Genomic DNA, 12,885 nt, shown 5'->3' on the forward strand with positions numbered 1-12,885 from the left:
GTGTGTCTTTCTTATTTTAATAACACATCTATTTTGAGAAATTTAAAATGATGTAGATAGAGTAATAAAAGAAGCAAGCAATCTTAAAAAAACAACCCGAAATAATAACTTTTCCTCAATTTTTTGTATATGGAAATTGTTCTAGCTCAAGTAAATAGTGTTTTATTTCTGAATAAATTTAGTAAGCCAGTGACTAACATACTGTTTTACCATTCTAATGGCGCGCTCAGACTTTTTATTCTTAATCTAAGGCTCAGACGACTCTTGTACTTGACAAACATTATTATTGATATCAGTTGATATACCTACACCGTACACAGGGTGCGTCGGGTATCTATACAGAATTTCTAAGTTATTTATTATACGTTGCACTATCGCGGGTCCCTGTATATCAATAAAAAATACTTGCCAAGTACAATAGTCGCCAGAGTCCGCCTTAAGGCGTCTAGGAACATTTGCGTAGAGTCTTATTGCATTGTGGTTTATGGTTATTTGAATCGATTGGAATGTCGGAAGCACAGTCGGAAGCTACAAAACCCATCGTTATAGGTTTAAATAGGTATTAATGGGTAAGGTACGCCAAAAAAAGAAAGAAAGATGAATTAGAAATCTACAACGTTCTTAAAGAATTTTTTTAACATTTGTTTATCTAAGCGCTATATTTTTTTCAAATTTGAACACTGTTCTTTTTATTGCCTTTGTTATTTCACAAGTTATCACCTATATTTTATATTTTATATCCTTATAAAAAATATGAGATTTTGAAGTAAACGTGTTTATACCTAAGTTTATACCTTTAGTAGGCTTTGATTCATTTTCAATCTGTCACAAGTCGATAACAAACTTTAACACCTTCAACAGTAAAAAATAAAAATATACGATTGAAAAAAATTGCGATATGATAAGTCTTTATTGTAAAACGATTGTAACAGTGTCGGAAACGTATTTGAATCACAGAACAGATTTGAATATGTATCTCGAAAGAACAATCCTCATGGAACATTGTTCAAATAGGACTAAAAATCTAAAAAATAACTGGAGATGGAGCTGATTAGGAAACTAGAGAAAACTTAGCTGATAAGGTAAAATTAAATAACTACTAGAAGTAATATTAACAAAACAGATATTTAATGGTGCAAGTACACACTCGCCGAGACGACCCGAGGCGAATGTGTACTTGGGGCTTGGGGCTCTCGTCTGCTATCTGGCCCTCTCGCCTCGCATTCTGAACGTTCTGTTCTTTGGTTCTGTACCAAGTACACACTTGCCGAAGCGACCCGAGGCGAGACAAGGCGAGTATGTACTTGGGGCGAGGTCTCGTCTTTTGCCTCGGTGCCTCTCGCCTCGTCTTGGGAGCGCTCGGTCTAGAAGCAGAAGTGTCTAGCCCTAGCAGTCAACTATTAAGCTTGACCAATCAGGTTGGTTAGAGTGGTTATGTGGAGTGTGTTAATTCATTTGTGTTTGTCAAAAACTCTAACGTGATTGGTCGGGCTTAATAGTTGCCTGCTAGGGCTAGACACAAGTCTAGAAGCGGTCTCCAGTACGAGTCAAAGGAGACGAGAGCCCAGAGAAATTAAATAAAAGAGAGACACAATTAGAGATAGCGTTAAATAGGAGGTCCCGCGAAAATATACATGATGCTCTCGGGAAATCTCGGCATTCATTATTAGTTTGTCTTCAACTGCCTTTGAGTTGACGCCTATATATTTTCGATATTTAAGTCTTCAAATTCAAAGATATGACTGCCAACCTAATATAAACATTCATTAGTTTCTATAAGTTACTACGTTTATTTTAATAATTGAGAAGCGATCAAACAAAACGAATCCATTTTGAGATAAATTAGCAAAAAACATGTCTTTATTGGTATACACAAACGTGTCGTTATTGCGTGTCTTTTAAACAAAGAAAATTATAATGTACATGAAATATATTATGATACAGACTTTCTAGACACCGTTTTCGCTTTTTTGTCATCATTAATACAAGAATTATTACTCTAATTACAAAATTATTGATCAATATCTTTTATCCTCAGTTAAAAATAAACATTTATTTTTTATAATGTAAAATAGTTTGTTCTAATATTATTAGGTAAAATAGCAAATATTTTACGTTTGGTTTGGTTTGGTTTGGTTAAACATAATTTATGCAGCTTTATGTTTTTTTAAGAAATTTTAATACACCTCACACCTCGGCAACATAAAGTCGAAAATACAGTTTGTTTCGATCCTTGGCAGTTACGTCATAATTTTCGACGTTATATTGGTTTTCATGATTTTTTTCATGACCAACACGGACAATAGAATGATAATCTGTGATGTAACAGGCAAGGATAAAAAAACAGCGTAGATGAGTATAATATGCTTCTATAAAATACCAAAAATACAATGAAAACAAAAATAATCACAGGCGGATTTATCTCTTTCTGTTTGAAACTAATATATGCAATTTGATTTTGTGGATTTCATAATTTTTTTTTATTTTCTCGACTTTCAGGTCGGTTTTAAATTGGATTTAAGAAAACAATTTGCCCAAATTTTCCCAAAAGTGTTATTAAATTTATCTCGTTGAGCGCCTGTTTTATTTTTACAAAAATATTCTTCAGAATATATTTATTTGTACTGCAAAATTTTATCGGTGTGTTTTTGTGCAATGTCTCGGGGCGCCTCGCTGGACCTCGCATTTTTGTGGCGCCTCGGGTCCCCTCGGCGAGTGTGTACTTCCTGCATAAAAATAACTATAATTATGAAAAAAAGAATAATATCAGATACTGAAAATACTGGCTGTGATTTTCTAAAAAAAATATTTTCTGTTTTTTCAAGCCTACGATGAAGTATTTTCTTCAAAATCTTTTATCTTATCAGATACACTGATGATAACGTATGATGAGATATCTCATTAAAAATGTAATAAAAGAATCTATCGGGAACTATAGTTGATGATGGTTTTAGATTCTAGACTTGTTTTAGATAAACCGAACTGGTCATCGTGATTTATGAGATAATCTCAAAAATTTTTCTATGTGAATATATTTGTATATTTGTTTCTAATTTTTATTTACACTTACTGTCAATACTTTAAATCTTCTGTATAAGCAAATATAAGAATATGTACTAATTTACTAACGAAATATAGGAATAAAAATTTTCATATTTTGAGAGAACAGTGTATGAAATTATTCTGTAATTTTAAGTATCTATTCCGGGGGTCATAATACATCATTGGACATAATAATTTACCTCTACCTCTATACAAAAGTACTTCATTTGTCCGTTACAAGGCATCAAACTTTAAAAAAAACAAACACATTATTTTTAAGATAATTTAAGTACTACTATTCCAATTTGAATGACATTTTGGGTGTCTGTGTTTTGCTAAGTGCGAGTGTTTATCTACATTTGACTTTCACAAAAATCAAAAAAATGTACGGGAAGGGTGAAAACTACCCCCAGCCCAACATAAATTTTAGTATAAATATTTTCCAACTCCACCGACGCGACGACCAGTTCTTTTTTTGGAAAATGGTCCTGCTAGTATTTACTACATTTTTTGTCTTTTGTAAAAAACGCCATTGTGCATACTTTTTGAGGGAAAAAATATTTTTCCGAAGCTGACTTCCAAAAAATGTTTCTTGTCACATCAATCTATATGTAGGCGCATAAAATCTATTATGCGCTTATTACCTAGGTGGCAAAAATATGAAATTTTATGATAGTATCACAAATTATATTTGACAATAAGCTTCATAAAAAGCTTAAAAAGATAAATAAATTTTAAATTAATTTCCGTTCGGGTTTTTTCTTGACTGTTGACCTCTAACGGACAAACAAGGCACTTTTTTGTATAGAGGTAAATTGTGTGCAATTAACTTCTTTTGATTAAAAAAATACGTAGTTGTTCTATGGCCACAAAATATTGGAACTCTTTGTATATTTTGTAGGTCTGGTTTGGAAAAAAAAATCTCTAAAATGTTTTTTCTCATAAACTATGCGATGTGGCATTTTTTACAAGAGACAAAAAATGTAGTAAATACTAGAAGGACCATACGCATTTTATAAAGGTAAATTGTGTCCCATGAACTTTTATTTTGATTCCAAAAATACATAGTAGTTGGAATATTGGGACACCCTGTATATCGAATTCGTAATTCTTATCACATTGGATAAGTACCGTATGATCAAATAAAAACGGTGTCAGCGATGGCTAATGGTTATGAAATGAAGATCGCTGTAATCATTTTAAATGTAAAATTATATGGGAAATGTCATCGATCGTCATTTCATAGCCATCGCTGACGCCGTTTTTATTCGGTCATACGGTATCTATATTAAGTTTATAGTTTCAACAACTAATTAATGTTGACAAATATAATAATTCATATAAAATAAATTATTCAATTCTTATTTAAAGAAAAACTTGCTAAAAGTTATAGGTAGTCTATCCAACTCAGGCAAGATGGAACTATACTGTATAACTTTCAGGGATTCCCCTGTTAGTTATACAGTATATCCCCGGATTGTCTTTACAAGAGGAAAAACTCTTTTATTATTGCCATTTTGAGAAAAATGCATTCTTCATAAAAAAATTTGCTTGTTCTAAAATGGTTAATCCCGTTTTTTTTTCAAATTTCTATACCGTTTTAGAGAAAATTAAAAAAAAAAACATGAAAATTTGGTAAAATTTTTATAATAATAATAATAAGAGCAAAATACGATATATGTAAGAATATTGTACATATTTATTTCTTTTAATTAGAACATATTGTAATTTTAATGTACAGTATGTCCCCGGACTGTATTTACAAGACGAAAAACTTTTTTATTGTTGACATTTTTAGAAAAATGTATTCTTCATTAAAAAAAAATTGCTTCTAAAATGGTTAATCCCGTTTATGCCTTTTCCAAATTTTCATACTATTTTAGAGAAAATTAAATAAAACATAGTTGGAAATTGTGGCACTTTAACAACAGCAAAAATATGGCGTTAATCAAAATTAATAATAACCAGGTATAGTCTAAGAGCTAGCAACGTTTTTGAGAAAGTATTTTAAAACGTCTGGCTCTTTGATATATCTTTTACTATGCTCTCTGGAACAGCATGCGGCTCGTCTGGCTGCCGATACCCGTTGCGTTCACTACTGCGCATCGGAAGAAGATTCTATATTTTTTATTAATTTAGTTCTGTAAATTCTAGTATTGAATATAAATCGAACATGTCTCTATAGCGCAGTGCGTAGAGTTTCCGACCACAAACCGATTCAGAGTTCGAATCCGGGTCAGGTCAAAGACTTTTTTATTTTATTTTCGTTTATATTCTGATAGTAAAGTATTAAATATTTATTTTTATTTAATTACCAAAACTATTTAATACTTTAATATCAGAATATAAACGAAAATAAAATAAAAAAGTCTTTGCCCCGACCCGGATTCGAACTCTGAATCATCGGTTCGTGGTCGGAAACTTTACGCACTGCGCTATGGAGACATGTTCGATTTATATTCAATACTAGAATTTAAAGGACTAATAAAAATATAGGATCTTCTTTCAATGCGCAGTAGGGAACGCAACGTTTACCGGCAGTCAGATGGGCCGCATGCTGTTCTAGAGAGCATTGTAAAAGATATATTAAAGAGCCAAACGTCTTAAAATACTTGTTTTTCCGACGTTGCTAGCTCTCGTACTAGTATTAAAGAATGAAAAGGAAATTACATTACCATAGAAACGCATTTTGATTTTTAAGGCTTAGAAAAAATTCTTCCATATTTTCATGTTTTTTAAGTATGGAAATTTGGAAAAGCATAAACGGTATTAACCATTTTAGAACAAGCAAAAATGTTAATGAAGAATGCACTTTTCTCAAAATGCCCATAATTAAAAAGTTTTTCTTCTTGTAAAGGCAATCCGAAAACATATAACAAAAAAAAAATATAACAAAAATTAGAAATTAATTCGGAAAAATTCAGTTGCTCCTAAATATAGCTCGAAGTTTTCATTATCTTTTGTTAAATTTTTGCAATTTTCAATCAGACCTAACGTCAACAATGAACTAGTTTTGTGGAATGTTTGTTTACATTTCGCTCATGTTTAGCTTTGCCTTAAACAGTTTTTGGGTTCACTTGCTTATACAGGGTAATTGCATGATGTTAGGCGCTTATTTATTTTTTTTAATTAAAAGAAAAATTATTTAATTAAAAGAAAAATATAATGAAGTAATAGTAAATAATAAATATAATACAATTTTTATTTTGTTTTTACCTGCATGTCGATTGGATATCTTGTTTATGGATTATTTAGAATATCTATGGAATCTGTTTCTTTTTTTTTATATTTTTTTCTGTCAAATCATTCCGCTCTGTAAATCTCCGCTTTATTATTTTCCAAAACTCTGGAATATTTTTACCAATTCTATTATATTTTTCTAATGTTCGGTGCTTTTCCATAATAAAATTATACACTGGCATATACAAAAAAACATGACAGTCTTTGTTGACATAGACAAGAGAGATTATATTTAGCTATATTTATTGACAAATGAAAATGATAAATAATAATAATAGCTACGTTTCGTATGTAAAATGGCTACTTTTTTTTTAAACATTTGTTACATAATTTGTAAATGTCTGATGTTCCGTTCCTTATTATATTATTAAAACTAGATATTGATGAATGGTTTCTGCATAATAATTGGAAGTTTTGGTCCTACAACAGTAAAATAACAATAAATTAGAACAATTTAGGAAATCACTTCTTAGTTTAAACTGTGAACGCACATTTTGCTAACCGTATTATCATAATAAGAAAAAAAATAAAATTATATTTCAAAATAAAAAACTAATTCACCAAAAAACTTTATACTTTTAAACACTGGACGCGCGTTTCACTAACTATGTTAGTATCACCAGCAGATAATTAAAAGTTTTTGATCATCTGCTAACGAAAAAATACTAAAATTAAAAAAATTGAGTACTTATACAAACCTACCAAGTAGCTACAGCTACTACGAGTATATGCTATATCCCAATTTTTTTAAACCCTGTATATTATAACTGTTTCTGTATTTAAAATTTGCAACCCCCCACAAAAAGCTCTTTTTGAGCTACTATATCTTCAATCTAAAGGTGTGTTTCCATTAAAAAAAATTTAATAGAAAAAATTAAATCCTTTTAACGGAAAAATATTTGTTGTCCACATTACCCGTTATTACTGTTATTTTTTTTGCTAAATTACATACTTAAGACTCATGCACCCTGTATAAATAGAGTTTTTTTTTGGTGATGGGGTGGTAAAAAACCTTTTATAGGCGAGTGGTGTTCGTTCCCATCACCATCTCGAGAGAGACGATCATAGAGACGAACTCCAAACAGTGTGGGAGTCGAATTGTTACCCACTAAAAAAGTCCACCTCCGAGGAGTCAGCTCCTCCTCTCCCCTTCCCCGAAACCGCTGTATGGCATTACTTCGGGTTCGTACGTATTCTTGGGGTTTATATCTTATCTATGTTAATTTTTTTATCTATATTTTACCCTATTTATTTTTAGTATACTTCCACATTTCTTGCCTTTTCGTCTTTTCCTTTCTCTATTCCCAATTTACAATATTAATGGGTGATTTTAATGCTAAAGCTGGACAAAAAGAAGACGAAGCAGAAATATGAGTGGGTACATATGGTTATGGTGAAAGAAATGAGAGAGGAGCGAAAATGATCGAATTCACGCTGCAAAATGGACTATATGTAATGAACACCTTCTTTAAGAAATATCCAAATCAAAAATGGACCTGGACAAGTCCGGACGGAATTACCAAGAACGAGATAGATTTCATCATGACTGATAAAAAATGGATAATTAGAGATGTACAAGTATTGGGCGAATTCTCCATAGGAAGTGACCACCGAATAGTTCGAACTAGAATTGAATTCAACCTTAAATCTGAACGACGAAAAATGATAAGGAAGAGGACCATGAGAAAATGGGTAACACCAGAAAAGCCAGAAGAATATAGAGCAATGGCAGCTGAAAATTTAGGAAATCTGGAAATAATGGAAAATATGGAAATTGAAGATATAAATAATCACATTGTAACTATTTTAACGCAAGCTATTAAAGAAAATTGTCCTAAAAAGGATAATCAGGGAAACACAAAACTAACCCAAAACACTAAAGATCTGATAAAGCAACGTAGAGTTATGATAAACAAACACTCAGATGATTATAGGAAACTTAACAAGAAGATATCAAAAGAGATAAGGAAAGACATCAGAACCCACAATACCAACAAAATAACGCAACTCATTGAGAGAATTCAAGGATTAAAAGTTTTCAAAAAAGAGGCAAGCATAGGGAGAGCACTAATTCATAAATTGCAAAATGCAGAAGGAAAATTTCTACCAGCAGTTATATGACAACCCAAACCCTAGAAACTCGTATAGTACCATACCAACTGTGATGAATCAAGGCTCAGAAGAAATCCCAGATATTACTTTAGATGAAATATCGGCGGCATTATACTTTATGAAAAATAATAGGTCTCCCGGTGACGACAATATAGCTATTGAAGCCATTAAAGAAGGAGGAGAAAAGGTTCTCAAGGCTTTGCAAATATTATTCAACAAATGTCTTGTCGAAGGAAGAACGCCATCAGAATGGGATAATGCCAATATAATCCTATTACATAAAAAAGGGGACAAAACAAACCTTACCAACTATCGGCCTATTAGTTTACTGAGCCACACATACAAATTATTCACAAAAATCCTCACAAATCGTCTCTCCCTAAAACTAGAACAATATCAACCAAGAGAACAGGCTGGATTTAGATCGAACTTCGGTACAAATGACCATCTGTTGGTGGTGAAGTCCCTAATAGAAAAATGTGTTGAGTATAATAAACCCCTCATTTTAATATTTGTCGACTACGAAAAGGCATTCGACTCTATCGATCAACACAAATTATTCAAGGCCCTAGCCGAATGTCGTATAGACACCCGTTATACTAACCTTTTAAAATATATATACGACCATGCAACAGCATCTGTATCGCTACACGAAAACACAAATAAATTCCGTATTAAAAGAGGAGTACGGCAAGGCGATACAATTTCCCCCAAATTGTTCATAGCACTATTAGAATATATGTTCAAAAGACTAAACTGGGAGGAAATGGGCATTAATGTTAACGGGGAAATGCTCAATAACCTGCGTTTTGCTGATGACTTGGTGCTGATTACAGACAAAATACACGAAGCTCAAAATATGCTAAAAACACTTAAACGGGCGTCAGATCAAATTGGACTACGCATAAATTATTCAAAAACCAAACTAATGACTAATCTTGTTATTAGTGGAAATGTCTCGGTAGACGGAGCAAATATAGAACAAGTATATTCATATAAATATCTGGGGCACGAAATAACAATTGGCCGCGATAACCAGACGCACGAGATACAAAGAAGAGTAGGACTAACATGGGCAGCATTCGGCAAACTAAGATATGTGTTAAAATCAGATCTACCAATGTGCTTAAAGAGGAAGGTGTTCCATCAGTGCGTTATGCCAGTACTTACATATGGCGCAGAGACACTTACACTGACGAAAAAGTCCATAGAAAAAATCCGTGTAGCCCAACGAGCTATGGAAAGAGCAATGCTTGGTGTATCTCTAAGAGACAAGATACCCAGTACAGTTATAAAACAACGTACACGAATAACAGATGCTATATATCTGCTTAAAAAACTCAAATGGAACTGGGCTGGGCATATTGCCAGAAGAACGGATGATAGATGGACCAAGCTAATACTAGAATGGCGGCCAAGACAAGATGCTCCCAGAAACAGAGGCAGACCTTCGACAAGATGGTCAGATGACTTGAAGAGATTTAGAGGAAACTGGATCCAAGTGGCACAGGACCGAGAAGAGTGGAAGGATTTGAGGGAGGCCTACGTCCAGCAGTGGACACTTCAGGCTGGTTGATGATTTCTCTATTATTATTTCTTTCATAAATGCCCCTATGTTTCCCCATATTTCACTAGTTTTGGTCATTTTCATAATCAAGGTATCCGAAGTTAACATTCCTACACCCGACAATAAGGCAGACATTTTTTTCCCATCTTGGACAGCAGAACAACGTATGCCGTCGATTTAGTCGCAGTACAGGCAGTTGCCATTTGGTATTTTATTTATTCTGTGCAAGAAGTCCATGAAGACTCCATGCCCGGAAAGAAACTGCTTAATGTAGTAGTCCACGTCTCTATGTCTCCTACTCGTCCAGTCCTCCACGTTGTGTATTAACTTTCTAGTCCACCTTCCCTTGTCGGATACATCCCACTCCTCTTGCCATTTTTGTTAGGTACCTCTTCATTGCTGTTTTTTCATCTCATCGTTAATCTCTGCTTTGACATATAACTCTCGCTTTTCCTCAGCTGCTAAATGCAGCGGGATCAGCCCAGCTATAACCAACACGGCATTTGTTGATATCGTACGATAGGCTGAACATATCCTTAGGGCCGTTTTTCTCTGTATGGAAAACAATATATTTTTCGTCCGTTGGAATTTTAGTGCCTCGATCCATACAGGAGCGCCGGGCGCCGTATCGAATTATATCTTACATTGATACCGCAAGAACTCTTTTATTTTTTGAGGACGGTCCTTTTATGTCCGGAAGTAGTCCACATATAGCTTTGACAGTTCTGTTTGCTTTTCCGCAAGTATCTTTTACATGTTGACTGTAAGTTAGCCCTCTATCCAGTATTATTCCGAGGTATTTTACTGTATTAGTTGGTTTAACGTGCTTCCCACCGACTTTAAATTGTGTACGTGTAAAGCGTTTTCTAAAATTCTTCTAGAATAGCAGTTGTTTTCTCCGGTGCAACTTCTAACTGGTTTTGATTCATCCACAAGTATATATATCGTCCGTTGGAATTTTAGTGCCTCGATCCATACAGGAGCGCCGCGCGCCGTATCGAATTATATCTTGCATTGATACCGCAAGAACTCTTTTATTTTTTGAGGACGGTTCTTTTATGTTCAGAAGTAGTCCACATATAGCTTTGACAGTTCTGTTTGCTTTTCCGGAAGTATCTTTTACATGTTGACTGTAAGTTAGCCCTCTATCCAGTGTTATTCCGAGGTATTTTACTGTATTAGTTGGTTTAACGTGCTTCCCACCTACTTTAAATTGTGTACGTATAAAGCGTTTTCTAAAATTCTTCTAGAATAGCAGTTGTTTTCTCCGGTGCAACTTCTAACTGGTTTTGATTCATCCACAAGTATATATATATATATATATATATATATATATATATATATATATATATATATATATATATATATATATAGTGTAAAGCCTCTTCGGTTTTGCGTATCATTCCTTCGGAGCGTATTATTCCTGCGTAGCAGATTATTTTTACTCCTTGAGGTACCCTTATTTCCATTACGTCATCGTAAAGGATGTTCCAAAGGGTAGGACTCAAAACCGATCCCTGGGGTACGCCTCCCCCAACCTCTTCTTGGTGGTCTTTATCCAAGTTTACAGTACGATGTGTAAAATATGATGTTATAATATTTATAGGATATGGGCTGATGTTTCTTTTTGCTAACTCTGAGAAGATTATAGGCCATGCTGCCATATTAAATGCATTTCTCACATCTACTATTATCAGCGCGTGCCATTTTCCGGGTTTCTCCTTGACGGTCTTTGTTACAAGATCAACTGCATTTATTATTGTGACTTTTTTTCAGTCACTTCATATGATTTATTTAATAAAATTATACTATTTTTTTTAAATTTGCAATATTTTACAAAAATAATTCAATGTATTTTATTTGGTAATAGAGTATTCATGTTTTGGCTCTATAAGATAATAATTAATTAAAAAAATAATAATTTAATCAAAAATGGGGTATGTTTTATGGATTTCCTGGAAAATCGTATCAAAAATGATATGATGTACTGCACTGTGACCTTCGAAAAGCTAGCTTTGATTGATATAGAATATTTCTTAAATCTACATAATATAAAATGCTAATGGTTATCTGTATCGTCTCTAGTCAAGTAATGACTTGCTCTAGAAAATTGCTTTTTTTACTAAAAGATAGCTAATTGGCTCTTCTAAAAACTGTCGTCGCCGGATTTTTTGTCTTTCATTTAATTAAAAAAAATAAAAAGTATTTTTTTCCTGATGTCGTGGCGGATGCGCCAGCCTTCAACTAGTTTAATATAAATTCATAGTAATTTAATGTAGTATTTTATGGTAATTTATTAATTTTTATTTACCCACCATAATTTGTTAATATACGATGCTCATTTCTTTCTGGTATCTATTGTATAACATAATTTGTTACGTATTCGATTGCTTTTGAATTACACCGTGCAGGACATTTATCAAAACATTAACATACATGCAAGATATTTATCAAAAATATGATGACTCACGCAGGATTTAAGGTTTTACCACATCTTCAATACAAAATATTGTATTAATAACAAATAATTTAAAACTTAGTGAAGTTTTGCTGAATTATTAGAGTCTGTGCATTCGAATACACTAAATAACAAAACTATAGAAGCAAAATGTAAAAGTATTTTTACATTTTTACATTTGAAGCGGAACCTACGTCATGGAACGATATTTTTTCTGATACTTTTGTTTGACATTTCTTTTGACAAGTCCGAACAAATTTGAATTTTTTTGCGTTTAAAATAAGCTTGTGCTTTATTGTATTAATTTTTATTATTTCTTCAAAGTGTATAAATCTCGGAAAACATTGTGCCACGACTCGAATTATAGTGAGATTATTATGAATTTTAGAAAACTATTTAAAAAAACAGTTACTTTTGCAGGGAGCGATTTTGAAAATTTAAGAATAATGGAACATTTTTTTTACTA

Source organism: Sitophilus oryzae, unplaced genomic scaffold (genome assembly GCF_002938485.1).
Source record: "Sitophilus oryzae breed Bouriz unplaced genomic scaffold, Soryzae_2.0 scaffold_1614_pilon_pilon, whole genome shotgun sequence".
In the NCBI taxonomy this organism is placed as follows: domain Eukaryota; kingdom Metazoa; phylum Arthropoda; class Insecta; order Coleoptera; family Curculionidae; genus Sitophilus; species Sitophilus oryzae.